We start from the raw sequence: 16358 nt of genomic DNA, 5'->3' as shown, positions 1-16358 counted from the left end.
GACAGGATCTGCTTGTGCTTTGCCACGGCCGCAGAGGCGGATGCCATCGGAAACAGCGCAGAGCCAGGGCATGCCCACAGCGTGTGGCTGGCTGCGGGTGGGGGTGGCAGCGGCATGCCCAGGCCTCCTGAACCCCGCACCCGCCACTCTGTCGCCGGCTTGCCGGGCCACCCGAGGTCCATAGCTCCAGGTCTCATGACTGACTCAACCCCACACCGGCCACTGTGGCCATGCGCACTCTGGAGTTTATTTAAAGATGACTTTTGTGTGCAGAAACAACTAGTAGCAGTCACTTTGTTTTTTAAATAAAGTTTTTCAATAAATTAATTAAATTCCATTTATTGAAATACTACATTTAAAAACATAGTTTTTCCTTAAGCATTGACGTCCAACTTAAAAATCTTTTATGTTTATAAACCCTATGTTCTGTGCTTAGTCACTCAGTCGTGTCCAACTCTTTGGGACCCCACGGGCTGTAGCCTGCCAGGCTCCTCTGTCCATAGGGATTCTCTAGAAGAATACTAGAGTGGGTTGCCATGCCCTCCTCCAGGGTGTTTTCCCAAGCCAGGGATCGAACCCAGGTCTCCAGTATTGCAGGCAGATTCTTTACTGTCTGAACCACCAGGGAAGCCCCTTTATAAATCCAGTCAATTTTAACAGTCATTTACCAGGGGCCTTCTTTGATGTTCAGTCTTCCTGACAAACCAGTTTAAGTAAAAACTCTTAAACTTTTAAAACTACATATTTAAATGCTTCAAACACTTCAATTCAGTAGTGAACAAAGCATTACCTAGCAATACGGTGGGTCTTCGGTCCTGGCACAGAAGTATCTTCTTTGCATCACTCGCTGTGCTGATGCAGGTGCTGGAGAGAGAAAGAGACAGATGGACACACATATACACACCCACAAACCAAGCCATGTCCTAGAGGGGGCAAGTGTTACCCTCTTTACAAACCCGTCGGTAACAACCTCTTATCAGTGACCACTTGTCCGCCTCCTGAATCTCAGCAGAAAATAATTCATTCCAGATAAAGCATTGCCGGCTCCCTTCTGAAGAAGATGAGCACCTTGGGGAGCAGTGGCGCTGAGTGGGAAGGACAGGGAGGCACGCTCACAGCTGGAGAGGCGGAGGACTGGTCTGCTTCAGGCACAGCCCAGCCATCTTTACGGTTAGAGAAAACCAGCCTTCCAAACACCTCGGGATATCACCTTTGGGGTGACAGAGCTGGTCAAGAGAGTGGTTTCAAAGTGCAGATGTAAGGTTCTGTTTCGTGATCCGGGCACTGGTTCCCACAGGGGTCAGTGTGTGAACAGTCAGTGGGCCATACATTCTGCATGTAGATCATGCTATGGTTTTGTTGTTGGTCAGTCGCCCAGTCATGTCTGACTCTTTGCGACCCCGTGGATTGCAGCACGCCAGGCCTCCCTGCCCCCACAGTCTCCCGGAGTTTGCCCAAGTTCATTCCATTGCATCAGTGATGCCATCCAGCCATCTCATCCTCTGACACCCTCTTCTCCTTCTGCCCTCAGCCTTTCCCGGCATCAGAGACTTTCCAGTGAGTCCGCTGTTCTCATCAGATGACCAAAATACTGCAGCTTCAGCTTCAGCATCAGTCCTTCCAATGACTTACTCAGAGTTGATTCTCCTTAAGATTGACTGGCTTGATCTCCTTGCTCTCCAAGGGACTTTCAGGAGTCTTCTCCAGCACTGTAGTCCAAAGGCATCAATCCTCTGGTGTTCTGCCTTCTTTACAGTCCAACTCTCACAATCGTACGTGACCACTTGGAAAAGCATAGTCTTGACTGTACAAACTGTTGTTCGCAGAGTAATGTCTCTGTTTCTCAACACACTGTCTAGGATCGTCATCGCTTTCCTGCCAAGAAGCAATCGTCTTATGAATTCATGGCTGCAGTCACCATCCACAGTGATTTTAGAGCCCAAGAAGAGGAAATCTGTCACTGCTTCCACGTTTTGCCCTTCTGTTTGCCATGAAGTAATGGGGCTGGATGCAATGGTCTTAGTTTTTTAAATATTTAAGCTGACTCTTTCACCTCCTTCACCCTCATCAAGAGACTTTTTAATTCCTTTTCACTTTCAGCCATTAGAGTGGTATCATTCGCATATCTGAGGTTGTTGATGTTTCTCCCACCTGTCTTGATTCCAGCTTGTAACTCATCCAGCCCGGCATTTCTCATGATGTGCTCAGTGTATAGGTTAAATAAACGGGGTGACAGCAAACAGCCCTGTTGTACTCCTTTCTCAATCTTGAACCAGTTCCATACAGGGTTCTAACTGTTGTTTCTTGACCCGCATACAGGTTTCTCAGGAGACAGGTAAGATGGGCTGGTATTCCCATTTCTTTAAGAGCTTTCTACAGTTTATTATGATCCACACAGTCAAAGGCTTTGGTGTAGTCGATGAAACAGAGGTAGATGTTTTTCTGGAATTCCTCTGCTTTCTCTATGATCTAGAGAATGTTAGAAATTTCATCTCTGTTTCCTCTTTCTTTTCTAAACCCAGCTTGGACATCCGAAAGTTCTTGGTTCGCATAATGCTGAAGCCTAGCATGCAGGATTTTAAGCACGGCCTTATTAGCATGGGAGGTGATTGCAGTTGTCCGATGGTTAGCACACTCTTTGGCACTATCCTTCCTAGGAACTGGGATGAGGATTGACCTTTTCCAGTCCTGTGGCTACTGCTGCATCTTCCAGATTTGCTGACATATTGAACACAGCACCCCGATGGCATCATCCTTTAGGGTTTTGAATAGTTCTACTGGAATTCCATTGCATCCACTAGCTTTATTAAAAGAAGTATTTCCTAAAGCCCACTTGACTTTGCTCTCCAGGATGTCTGGCTCTGGATGACTGACCACACCATCATAGTTATCCAGTTCATTAAGATCTTTTTTGTACAATTCTTCCATGTATTCTTTCCATCTCTTCTTGATCTCTTCAGCATCTACTAAGTCTCTACCATTTCTGTTCTTTATTGTGCCCATCTTTGGGTGAAATGTTCCCTTGAGATCTCCAATTTTTCTGAAGAGATCTCTAGCTTTTCCCCTTCTGTTGTTTTCTTCAATTCTTCAGTAAAAAGCTCCAAAGTTTACTTTGAAAGTCAGTTAAGCTTCTCTCCCTCTGGATACACATTCGTAAGCCAAAAGTTCACTTTCTGCAGGCCCAGGTAGAGGAGCCTTTTTACAGTAGGGTTCGAAGAGTTTTACCCCAAAGCATGCATCTAGCAGCAAGTACCCCGGTGTTAGCTCATTGTTTTGGTACTTCAGGTCAACCAGCCCTCTCCCACCAGGCATCAGCCCAGGCCCTGGACCTTCTGCTGGGCCCCAGGACAGCCTGGGGTGGCGGGAGGGGCAAGGCTGAGCTCAGCCGTGGACAGGAGCCCAGGCACAGAGTGCCCAGGACAGGCAGATCAGGCTGGTATAAGGGGAGGGGGAAGTAGGGGAAGATGCAGGGTTGAGCCGTCTAGGGAGGGGTGGAGGAATGGGGGTCCTGACATCCAGACAGCAGGGGGAGAATCACTGACACCCTAAATGCCACCTTGAAAGTGAAAATCAAAGTCAAAGTTGCTCAGTCGTGTCTGACTCTTGGCGACTCCATGGACTTAGTCCATGGAATTCTCCAGGCCAGAATACTGGAGTGGGTAGCCTTCCCTTTCTCAAGGGGATCTTCCCAACCCACGGATCAAACCCACATTCCAAGCAGATTCTTTACCAGCTGAGCCACAAGGGAAGCCCAAGAATACTGGGGTGGGTAGCCATTCTCTCCTCCAGGGGTTCTTCCCAACCCAGGATTTGAACCAGGGTCTCCTGCATTGCAGGCAGATTCTTTACCAACTGAGCTATCAGGGAAGCCCAAATGCCACGTTAGAGCTCCCAAATTCAAGCCAATCTTCTCACTGCATCTCTAGAACTCTTAGTACATTGTCCCAGGTTGTACACAAGGCCAGCAGGGCTAACACTAACCAGGAAGCAGTCACGCCAGCACCAGGATGAAAAGCTCCTAACTCCGACTACAGACCTGACCCCGCAGCTGTCACTCCCAGCCAGAAAAAACCCCGTGCTCAAACCAACTGAGGCCCAGCGGACCAGGGCCTCGCCCGGGCTCCCGCCTCTGTGTCCAGCACCACCAAAGGCAGAGACTGAGCCTGGGTCCAAGCCGGTCACTAGGAACACCAGGGCAAGTCCATGGCCCCCAAGCAAGTGATCCGTCAAGTTCAAAGTGTGGGCCACACTGCTGGACACCTTCTTAAATGTCAACAGCCTTACACTGCGGGGAGGGCGGGGGGTGGCGGAGCGGTGATGAGAGTTTGAGACACAGAGACCTTACAGACATGTGAGTGAGTCTTCCCAGTGCTCTTCTGACTTTTCCCTCATCATCCTAGAGAACTGCTGGCAAGTTCTCTGCCTTAAGGAGAAGGGGGAGCACACAGAGATGGAGCCCAAGGCCGAGCCCCTCGGCAAGTTCATCACTTTCAACAGACACCCACGGAAAGAAACCCACCTCCATTATCACCCAGAGCACTCGGGGCTCAGCACTGGGCCCTTGGGGCTGACAACAGAAGACACGGCTCTGAGCTCAAGTGATCAGGCCCAGGACTTCTTCCCAGACAGCGCAGTGGTAAAGAATCTGCCTGCCAGTGCTGGAGACAAAAGAGATGTGGATTCAATCCCTGGGTCAGGAAGATCCCCTGGAGAAGGGCATGGCAACCCACTCCAGTATTCTTGCCTAGAGAATCCCACGAACAGAGGGGCCTGGTGGGCTACAGTCCACGAAGTCGCAAAGAGTCGGACATGACTGAGTGACTAAGCACACACACCATCAGGCCCAGGTGTGACCCACACCCCTGACCCCACTGCCTGGGGCAGCCCCCCTCCCCCCAAGCTCAGTGGGAAGTGCGGAGGGCAAGGACCGTGGCCCCTCCTTTCCTCACTCAGAAAGAAAGAACTCTTGGGGGGACATAGCCTGGGACTTGAGCCCTGGGACTTGAGCTCCAGCCAGAACATCCGGTTCAGCTGTGGATGGGCCGTTCCTCCCCAGGGCCTCACCTGCCTCTGCTGCAGAGTAACACCAGGATTTGGTGATGGCTCAGTTGCTAAGAGTCGGACATGACTGAGTGACTTCACTTTCACTTTTCACTTTCATGCATTGAAGAAGGAAATGGCAACCCACTCCAGTGTTCTTGCCTGGAGAATCCTAGAATCCTAGGGGGAGCCTGGTGGGCTGATGTCTATGGGGTCGCACAGAGTTGGACACGACTGAAGCAACTTAGCAGGAGCAGCAGCAGCAGTTGGTAAAGAATCCGCCTGCAATGCAGGAGACCCGGGTTCGAATCCTAGGTTGGGAAGAACCCCTGGAGGAGGGAACAGCTACCCACTCCAGTACTCCGACCTGGAGAATTCCATGGACTCTATAGTCCATGGGGTCCCAAAGAGTTGGACACAACTGAGTAACTTTCCCTTCATTTGGTGATTTTACTAAAGATGGCTCCCACCTTATGAAAACAGACTCATAGACCCAGAAAACAAGCAGCTGGCTGCTGGAGGGTGGAGGAAGGCAATTTGGAGAAGAGCATCGAGAGGCAGAACCCTCCAGTTAGGAAGTAAATAAGTCATGGGATGTAACACACAGGATAAAGAATATGGTCAACGATATTGTAATAACTCTGTGTGGGGACAGATGGTTACCAGACTGACCGTGATGATCACAGCGTGTGCAATGTGAAGTCATTCAGTATACCTGAAACACAACACTGCATTAGCTACATGTCAATCGTTTCAGACTTCCCTCGTGGCCCGGTGGATGGGAATCCACCTGCCAGTGCCTGGGACACAGGTTCGATCCCTGGTCCGGGAAGATTCCGTATGCCATGGAGCAATTAAGCTACTGAGCCCGAGCTCTAGAGCCCACGTGCCTCAACCACTGAGCCCGCATGCCTAGAGCCTGTGCTCTGCAACGAGAGATGACACCGAGATGAGACATCGACACGCTACACGTACAGAGCAACTCCTGCTCGCCGCAGCTAGAGAAGAGCCCCACAGCAGCGAAGACCCAGCGCAGCCAAAAATAAATAAATTAAAGATTTTTTTAAAGTTTGCTCCCACCTATACTTATTCCACAAATGTTTATTAAGTTACCCAAATACACCAGACGGTGTTTTCTAGGTCCGACATAAAGCACCCCAGACTGGGGGTCTTAAACAAGAGAATTTTCTCCCAGTCTCAGAGGCTGGAAAGTTCAAGACCAAGGTGTCAGCAAGGCTGGTTTCTCCCGAGGCCTCTCTCCTCGGCTTGGGGACACCCGTCTTCTCTCTGCCACCTCCACGGTCCCCCCTCTGTGCAGCTGAGTCCTCGTCCCCTCTTCCTGTAAGGACACCAGTCGTAGCCCATCGGGACCCCCTAGTGACCTCTTCCTGACCTGACATCATCTGTCAAGACTCGTCTCCAAATACAGCCCCATTCTGGGAGACTGGGGGTTCGGACTTCAACCGGCCAATTTTGGATGGACACAACTCAGTCCATAAGATGGATATTGAATCTTAAAAAAGACAAAGAAAACAGAGTCCTGGGACCCCTCAGAGTCTGGGAGATGTGACTACGGCCCCACCCAGAGAAGAGCTCAAACGCGCACGGGACCATCAAGGCAGGAGCCCAGAAAAGGAAGGCATGGGGGCTTGCCTCACCATCATGGAGAAGCCCTACCCGGCCCAGCAAACCGTGTGCGTGCGTGTGTGTGTGTGTGCGTGCGCGTGTGTATGCGCGTGTGCATGCACGTGTCCGTGCGTGTGTGCGTGTGTGTGTGTGTGTCCAGGCCACAGATGCTACGTCACCTGTGCTGCAGGTACCAGTGGCTCCCACCACATCCCCGTCCCCAGGGAAGCCTTTCAGGGAGCCATGCCGCATCACCTTTCCAGGCGGCACTCAGGTCAAGGCCCGGAGAGGAGAAACAAGAGCACAGCACAGAGCAGAGGTCACAGAGCAGAGGTCACAGAGCAGAGGTCAAAGAGCGAATCCCTCCTCCGTCCAGCCCCTCCTTCTCCCCAAGAAGTCCCCCGCCGTCCCAGCTGCTAGCTCCATCCAGCAAACAGTACTCTTACAAACAGCTGACCCAGATTCTCGGCTTGAATTAGGATGTTTCCCAGGCAGGCCAGGACGTACAGGGATGAATTTAAATGTTTCTTAAAAGCAAACTCGGGCTGCCCTCCCCAGCGGGGACAGCGGTGTGGGCACCAGCCAGCGGCCGGGACCCCCAGGCGGGACCTCATCACGGTTGCCGCATCTTGGGCCTCCTTCCCCATGCTCCACGCTGACTCACGGAACCACTGCAGAGACATCTGTGTTTTAAATTTTAATTAACCCACATTCTTTCCTAGATCTCCTGACCTGATTTTCCATTCTCTCTCTGCTGGGACCTCTCTGTAGCAATAGAATCACGTTCCATTTTAACCCCAATACCCATCAAACAGGGACTTGACCCTCCAAGCAAAGGACACACACATCAGGCAGCAAGCAGGAACTGGTGACAAATGAATGCGTTGGTTAGGGCCACTGTTCCCCTGGACCACTGCAGCTGGGATCACAGAGGTGGAGGGGAGGGGCCCAGTCCAGGCCAGTCATGGGCAAGGGAGTGTGGACCCTGCAGATCCAAGAATGGTAATCAACCCAGGGTCCCAGCTGCTGAGTCTGAAATTCATGCTCCCCGCAGCCCCTCCCAGCCAGGGACCTAGAGCAGCAAGGTGGAGAAAGCAGGCCTGCTCCTAGGAGCCAGCTCCTCTGATGGCCTGGCAGGACCTCTCATAGGCTGCAGGGCTCCCAGGATGCCATCAGTCTCCCCTCCTTCCCTGGGGTCCGACCTGCATGCCTGCCCACCCCCTCATGTTCCCTCCCACAGACATTCTCATGTTAAAACGTTTAATCCCCTTGCTTCTCAGAAAGTGAAAGTCGCTCAGTCTCTTTGAGACCCCATGGACTATATACAGTCCATGGAATTCTCCAGGCCAGAATATCGGTGTGGGTACCCTTTCCCTTCTCCAGGGGATCTTCCCAACCCAGGGATTGAACCCAAGTCTACCCACATTGCAGGTGGATTCTTTACCAGCTGAGCCACCAGGGAAGCCCAAGAATACTGGAGTGGGTAGCCTAGCCCTTCTCCAGGGGATCTTCCTGACCCAGGAATTGAACTGGGGTCTTCTGCATTGGAGGCAGATTCTTTACCAACTGAGCTATCAGGGAAGCAAAACAAAGAGACCAGCTGCCAGGCCTCATGCCTCCTTAGCTGACCCCATCCTTCACCAGACAGTGGCCAAGCCCTTCCTCCCGGTCCCCCACCCCCAGAGTCTGTCCTTCAATGCAGCAACCAGACTGACCCCACCTGTGGCCTGACCCTGCTCCTGTCTGACCAGACATCTTCTGCAGCCCCTTTTCTCCCTCTGCTCTGGCCCCCGGCCCCCATCTCTCTGCACAGCTGTCCCCTCCACCAGCAGCTCTTCCCAGACGCCTCCTCCTCCACTCGTTAGACCAGCCCTGACCACCAGCTCCTGGGGCAGCCTCCCCTCCCCCTCCCTCTGCTCCAGTTTCCTCCACGGCAAGGATACCTGCTTACAGAAGAAACAGTTCACAGCGTCACTCACTCTGCCTCACCACTCCACAAGAACAACGCAGGCCGCGTATCCATTTGCTTACCAGCGAAGCCCCAGGAACCAGGAAGGGCCCCTGCATTAAACAAGGGGACGATGGAGCAGAGGAGAGAAAAGCCAAGCGTCTTTACACCATCATCTCCTAGGACTTTTCAGAAGAGGAAAATAAAGGGGAGACAAAGAAATAGTAAAACTTTTCAGAGCAGAAAAGAGACTCAAGTTTTCACTGTGAAAGAATAAGCTGAGTCCGGAGAGGGACAAAAGTAAAATAAAAATGAACTCTATTCACAATATATAAAGAACTCTTGAAACTTAGAAAACAAACACCACAATTTTTTAAAAGGCCAACAAATTTGAACTGACACTTCACCAAAGAAGTCACACAGATGGCAAAAACCATATAAAAGATGCACAACGTCATTAGTCATTAAGGAGATGCAAATTAAGGCCACGATGAGGTGCTGCTATGCACTTATTAGAAAGACTGAAATTAAAAAGGTGGACAAGGCACTTCCCTGGTGGTCCAGTGGCTCCACACTCACAATGCAGGGGGCCCAGGTTCAATCCCTGGTCAAGGAACTAGATCTCACATGCCACAGCTGAAAAAAAGAAAAGAGGAGACTGTCCAGCACGTCACAGTGAAGACGGAAGGTCCCGCGTGCGGCAGCAAAGACCCAGTACACCCAAATAAATAAGTGAAATATTTTAAAAATTAATTAATTAATGGTGTTCTGTTTAAAGGAAAAAAATGTTTTAAATATGGCCAATTTTGTTGCCCAAGCTGTTCCAGGCCCTTGCTCAAAACCTACCATCCCCCACCTTTACCACGAGTTAATAAATCTTTAAGCCACAGGTTCTAGAGATAAGAAAGGAAGCTCTAGAGAGAGCCAGACAAAAACCAGATGGCACAGACTGGAATCAGTATGGCCTTGAATCTGACCTCCAGTAGACCCTGAGTCCATTATACCCTGATTTTAATATATTAATGTATTGAATGACACACCTATTGGCTGCGTGACTGGAAATTACAAACCAAAAAAGGACCTTTGTCAGCAAAGTGATGTCTCTGCCTTTTAATACGTTATCTAGGTTTGTCATAGCTTTTCTTACAAGGAGCAAGCATCTTTTAATTTCATGACTGCAGTCACCATTCTCAGCGATTTTGGAGCCCCCAAAAATAAAGTCTGTCACTGTTTCCATCATTTCCCCATCTATTTGCATGAGCTAGTGGAGGTGATGGAATTCCAGCTGAGCTATTTCAAATTCTAAAAGATGATACTGTGAAAGTGCTGCACTCAATATGCCAGCAAATTTGGAAAACTCAGCAGTGGCCACAGTACTAGAAAAGGTCAGTTTTCATTTCAATCTCAAAGAAGGGCAATGCCAAAGAATGTTCAAACTACTGCACAATTGAATTCTCTCACACACTAGCAAAGTAATGCTCAAAATTCTCCAAGCCAGGCTTCAACAGTACGTGAACTGTGAACTTCCAGATGTTCAAGCTGGATTTAGAAAAGGCAGAGGAACCAGAGATCAAATTGCCAACATCAGTTGGATCATCAAAAAAGCAAGAGAATTTCAGAAAAACATCTGTTTCTGCTTAATTGATTACACTAAAGTCTTTGTGTGGATCACAACAAACTGGAAAATTCTTCAAGAGATAGGAATACCAGACAAACTTACCTGCCTCCTGAGAAATCTGTATGCAGGTCAAGAAGCAACAGTTAGAATCAGACGTGGAACAACAGACTGGTTCCAAATTGGGAAAGGAGTACGTCAAGGCTGTATACGGAGAAGGCAATGGCAACCCACTCCAGTACTCTTGCCTGGAAAATCCCATGGACAGAGGGGCCTGGTAGGCTGCAGTCCATGGGGTCGCTATGAGTTGGACACGACTGAGCGACTTCACTTTCACTTTTCACTTTCATGCATTGGAGAAGGAAATGGCAACCCACTCCAGTGTTCTTGCCTGGAGAATCCCAGGGACGGGGAGCCTGGTGGGCTGTCATCTATGGGGTTGCACAGAGTCGGATACGACTGAAGTGACTTAGCAAAGGCTGTATATTGTGACCCTGCTTATTTAACTTATACGCAGAGTACATCATGAAAAACGCTGGGCTGGAGGAAGCACAAGGTGGAATCAAGATTGGGGGAGAAATACCAATAACCTCAGATATGCTCCATCCTAAAGGAGATCAGTCCTGGGTGTTCATTGGAAGAACTGATGTTGAAGCTGAAATTCCAATACTTTGGCCACCTGATGTGAAGAGCTGACTCATTTGAAAAGACCCTGATGCTGGGAAAGATTGAGGGCAGGAGGAGAAGGGGACGACAGTGGATGAGATGGTTGGATGGCATCACCGACTCAATGGACATGGGTTTGGGTTGATTCTGGGAGTTGGTGATGGACAGGGAGACCTGGCGTGCTGTGGTTCACGGGGTCGCAAAGAATTGGACACGACTGAGTGACTAAACTGAACTGAACTGATGCAGATGACACAATCCTAATGGCAGAAAGCAAAGAGGAACCAAAGAGTCTCTTGATGAAAGTGAAAAAGGAGAGTGAAAAATCTGCCTTAAAACTCAATATTCAAAAAACTAAGATCATGGCATCAAGTCCCAATAGATAGATAAGGGAACAATGGAAACAGTGACAGTCTTTATTTCCTTGGGCTCCAAAATCCCTGAAGATGGTGACTGCAGCTGAAATTAAAAGACACTTGCTTCTTAGAAGAAAAGCTATGACCAACCTCGACAGCATATTAAAAATCAGAGACATTACTTTGGCAACAAAGGTCCGTCTAGTCAAAGCTCTGGTTTTCCCAGTAGTCATGTATGGATGTGAGAGTTGGACCATAAGAAAGCTGAGCACTGAAGAATTGATGCTTCTGAACTGTGGTGTTGGAGAAGACTCTTGGGAGTCCCTTGGACAGCAAGGAGATCCAACCAGTCAATCCTGAAGGAAATCAGTCCTGAATGTTCACTGGAAGGACTGATGATGAAACTGAAGCCCTAGTACTTGGACACCTGATGTGAAGAGCTGACTCACTGGAAAAGACCCTGATGCTGGGAAAGACTGAACACAGGAGAAGGGGACGACAGAGGATGAGATGGTTGGATGACATCACTGACTCAATGGACATGAGTTTGAGCAAGCTCCAGGAGTTGGTGATGGACAGGGAGGCCTGGGATGCTGCAGTCCATGACGTCACAAAGAGTCAGACAAGACTGAGCGACTGAACTGAACTGATTTTCCATGAAGTGATGGGATCCGATGCCATGATCTTAGTTCTCTGAAAGTTGAGTTTTATGCCAGCTTTTTCACTCTCCTCTTTCACCTTCATTAAGAGGCTCTTTAGTTCCTCTTTGCTTTCTGCCATTAGGGTGGTATCATCGGCATATCTGAAGTATGTGTTAGTCACTCAGCCCTGTCTGACTCTTTGCAACCCCATGGACTGGAGCCTTCCAGGCTTCCTCTGTTCATGGAATTCTCCAGGAAAGAATACTGGCATGGGTTACCATTTCCTTCTCCAGAGAATCTTCCCAACCAAGGGATAGAACGCAGGTCTCCTGCATTACAGGCAGATTCTTTACCATTTGAACCACCAAGGAACCTCTGTATCTGAGGTTATTGATATTTCTCCTGGTAATCTTGATTTCAGCTTGTGATTCATCCAGCCCAGCATGTCTCATGACGTACTGTATGTATAAGATAAATAAGAAGGGTGTCAATATACAGCCTTGACGTACTCCTTTCCCAATTTGGAACCAGTTCATTATTTCACATCTGGTTCTAACTGTTGCTTCTTGGCCTGCCTACAGGTTTCTCAGGAGACAGGTAAGGTGGTCTGGTATTCTCATCTTTTTAAGAATTTTTCCAGTTTGTTATGATCCACACAGTCAAAGGCTTTAGCATAGTCAATGAAGCAGAAATAGATGTTTTTCTGGAATTTTCTTGCTTTATCCATGATCTAACAGATATTGGCAATTTGATCTTAGTTCCTTCTGCCTTTTCCAGATCCAGCTTGTACATCTGGAAGTTCTCGGTTCACATACTATTGAAGACCAATTTGAAGGATTTTGAGCATTACCTTGCTAGCATTCGAGATAAGCGCAATAGTCCGATAGTTTGAACAGTCTTCAGCACTGCTCTTCTTTGGGATTGGAGTGAAAACTGACCTTTTTCAGTCCTGTGGCCACTGCTCAGTTTTCCAAATTTGCTGGCATATTGAGTGCAGCACTTTCACAGCATCATCTTTTAGGATTTGAAATAGCTCAACTGGAATTCCATCCCCTCCACTAGCTTTGTTCATTGCAATGCTTCTTAAGACTCAATTGACTTCACATTTCAGGATGTCTGGCTCTAGGTGGGTGACCACACCCTTGTGGTTATCTGAGTCATTAAGACCTGTTTTGCACAGTTCTGTGTATTCTTACCATCTCTTCTTAATGTCTTCTGCTTCTGTTAGGTCCATACCATTTCTGTCCTTTATCGAGCCTATCTTTGCATGAAATGTTCCCTTGGTATCTCTAATTTTCTTGAGAGAGCTCTAGTCTTTCCCATTCTACTGTTTCCTTTATTTCTTTGCATTGATCACTTAGGAAGGCTATCTTATCTCTCCTTGCTATTCTTTGGAACTCTGCATTCGGTTGGCTATATCTTTTCCTTTCCCCTCTGTTTTTCACTTCTCTTCTTTTCTTAGCTATTTGTAAGGCCTCCTCAAACAACTCTTTTGCCTTCCTGCATTTCTTTTTCTTGAGGATGGTTTTGGTCACCACCTCTGTACAATGTTACAAACCTCTATCCATCGTTCTTCAGGCACTCTGTCCATCAGATCTAATCCCTTGAATTTATTTGTCACTTCCACTGCATAATCATAAGGGAAAAGATCTAGGTCACAGCTGAAGGCCTAGTGGTTTTCCCTACTTTCTTCAACTTAAGTCTGAATTTTGCAATAAGGAGCTCATGATCTCAGCCACAGTCAGACCCAGGTCTTGTTTTTGCTGACTGTATAGAGTTTCTCCATCTTCAGCTGCAAAGAATATAGTCAATCTGATTTTGATATTGAGCATCTGGTGATGTCCATGTGTAGAGACATCTCTTGTGTTATTGGAAAAGGGTGTTTTCTCTTACCAGTGCATTCTTTTGGCAAAACTCTGTTAGACTTTGCCCTGCTTCATTTTGAACTCCAAGGCCTAACTTGCCTGTTACTCCAGGTATCTCTTGACTTCCTACTTTTGCATTCCAATCCCCTGTAATGAAAAGGACATCTTTCTTTGGTGTTAGTTCTAGAAGGTCTTATAGGTCTTCATGTAATTGTTCAACTTTGGCTACTTTGGCATTAGTGGTCAGGGCGTAGATCTGGATTACTATCATGTTAAATGGTGTGCCTTGGAAATGAATAAAGATCATTGTATCGTTTTTGAGACTGCACCCAAGTACTGCATTTCGGACTGTTTTGTTGACTATGAGGGCTATTCCATTCATTCTAAGGGATTCTTGCCCACAGTAGTAGATATAATAGCCATCTGAATTAAATCTGCCCGTTCCCATCCATTTTAGTTCACTGATTCCTCAAATGTCAATGTTCACTCTTGCCATCTCCTGTTTGATGACTTCCAATTTACCTAACACTCCAGGTTCCTATGCGATATTATTCTTTACAGCATCAGACTTTACTTTCACCACCAGACACATCCACAACTGGGCGTCGTTTCTGCTTTGACTCAGCCTCTTCATTCCTTCTGGAGCTATTTCTTTGCTCTTCCCCAGCAACATATTGGAAACCTACCAACTTGGAGGGCTCATCTTCCAGTTTCATATCTTCTTGACTTTTCATTCTGTTCATGGGGTTCTTAGGGCAAGAATACTAAAGTGGTTTAGTGTTCCCTTCTCCAGTTGACCACGTTTTGTCAGAACTCTCCACCGTGATCCTGTCTGTCCTGGATGGCCCTGCATACGTGGGTCATAGTTTCATTGAGTAACACAAGGCTGTGATCTGTGTAATCATTTTGGTTAGTTTTCTGTGGGTTCCATTCGGAAAGCCATGGGGTAGCAGTTCCTCCTTCTGTCTGCCCTTTGACGGATGAGAATAAGAGGCTTGTGCAAGTTTCCTGATGGGAGGGACTGACTATGGGGAAAACCAGGTCTTGCTCTGGTGAACAGGGCCATGCTCAGTAAATCTTTCCAATTTTCGGCTGATGGGCAGGGCTGTGCTCCCTCCCTGTAGATTGGCCTGAGGCGGCCCAGTCCTGGAGTCCACAGTCTCTATGGTAGCATTACAGCCTCTACAATAAGGCTAACAGCAACCTGCTGCACGAGAACTTATGCTAACATGCTGCGCCTCCCCGGACTGCGGCTGTCCGTGTTCCTGACCCTGCAGCAGGCCGCTGCTGACCCGTGCCTCCGCAGGAGACCCTCAGACTCTCACAGGCAGGTCTGTCTCGGCCTCCTGTGGGTTAGTGCTCCTTTCCCCTGGGTCCTGTTTCACACAAGGTTTTGTTTGTGCCTTCCAAGAGTCTCTGGCGGGTATGGGGTTTGATGTTAATGTGATTGCACCCCTCCTGCCATCTCGTTGCAGCATGTCCTTTGTCCTGAGACGTGGGGTATATTTTTTGGTGGGTCCCAACATGCTCCTGTCGATGGCTGTGCAGCCGCTAGTTGGGATTCTGGTGTTCTCGCAGGAGAGGACGAGCGCACGTCCTCCTACTCCGCCATCTTGGATGTGTTCACAGGCACAGACGTATATCCAAACTTAGCAGGTTATACATTTTAAACATGTGCAGTTTATTGTATTTAGTTACACCTTAATACTGGGCTTCCCTGGTGGCTCAGACGATAAAGCATCTGCCTGCAATGCAAGATACCTGGGTTCGACCCGTGGGTTGGGAAGATCCCCTGGAGGAGGGCATGGCAACCCACTCCAGTACTCTTGCCTGGAGACTCCCTATGGACGGAGGAGCCTGGCAGGCTACAGTCTATGGGGTCGCAAAGAGTCGGGCATGACTGAGCGACTAACACACACACATATAATATTATTCAGCTTTACCAGGAATACAGATGGTCAGTAAATTATGGAAAAACGACCAAATCACCAAGACAGTAATGTGACTTCAAACAAGTGTGTACCAGACAACAAGGTTTACCGTAGAGCACAGGGAACTGTATTCAGTATTCTGTGATAAACCATAATGGAAAAGAATACTTTAAAAAAGAATATATATATGTGTGTGTGTGTGTATAACAGAGTCACTTTGCTGTACAGCAGAAACTAGCAACGTTGTAAACCGACCATACTTCAACGAAAATAAAATGTGTAACTGATAACACAACCTCAAGACCTCTAAAGTGAAGACTGGAGAACTTCAAAGAGAAAAGGCACAGAGCAACTGTCTTAGGAAGAGATTTCAACTCATCCTTCAGATATTGATCCTTCAGATACTGACAGAAAAAAAACCAGCATGGAGGTAAAAGATCCAGAGCCCAGTGGGTAACACACAGAGTTCTGTGGCCTGTAAGGAAAGAACGCACACAGGTGCCCTTTATGAGAACCTGTCATGGGCCTCCCTGTGGTCCAGTGGCTAAGACTCCACACCCCCAGTGCAGGGGCCCAGGGAACTGGTGAGGGAACTGGATCCCCCTGAGTTCACACTAAGTGGTCCCGTAGTAATCCCACTAGAGTTCGCCACAACTGAAGGATCGAGGGC

The 16358-nt window shown here is 48.3% G+C and overlaps 1 pseudogene; it reads right to left on the bottom strand.

Moving 5' to 3' along the window:
- LOC104996991 overlaps positions 1-4811 on the bottom strand; it is a 6861-nt pseudogene extending 2050 nt beyond the window's left edge.
- Positions 4812-16358: the final 11547 nt, after the last annotated feature.

Source organism: Bison bison, unplaced genomic scaffold (assembly GCF_000754665.1).
Source record: "Bison bison bison isolate TAMUID 2011002044 unplaced genomic scaffold, Bison_UMD1.0 scf7180017864302, whole genome shotgun sequence".
Taxonomy (NCBI): Eukaryota; Metazoa; Chordata; class Mammalia; order Artiodactyla; family Bovidae; genus Bison; species Bison bison.
Note: the sequence above shows the minus strand (reverse complement) of the source record. Positions and strands in the feature narration are given on the sequence as shown.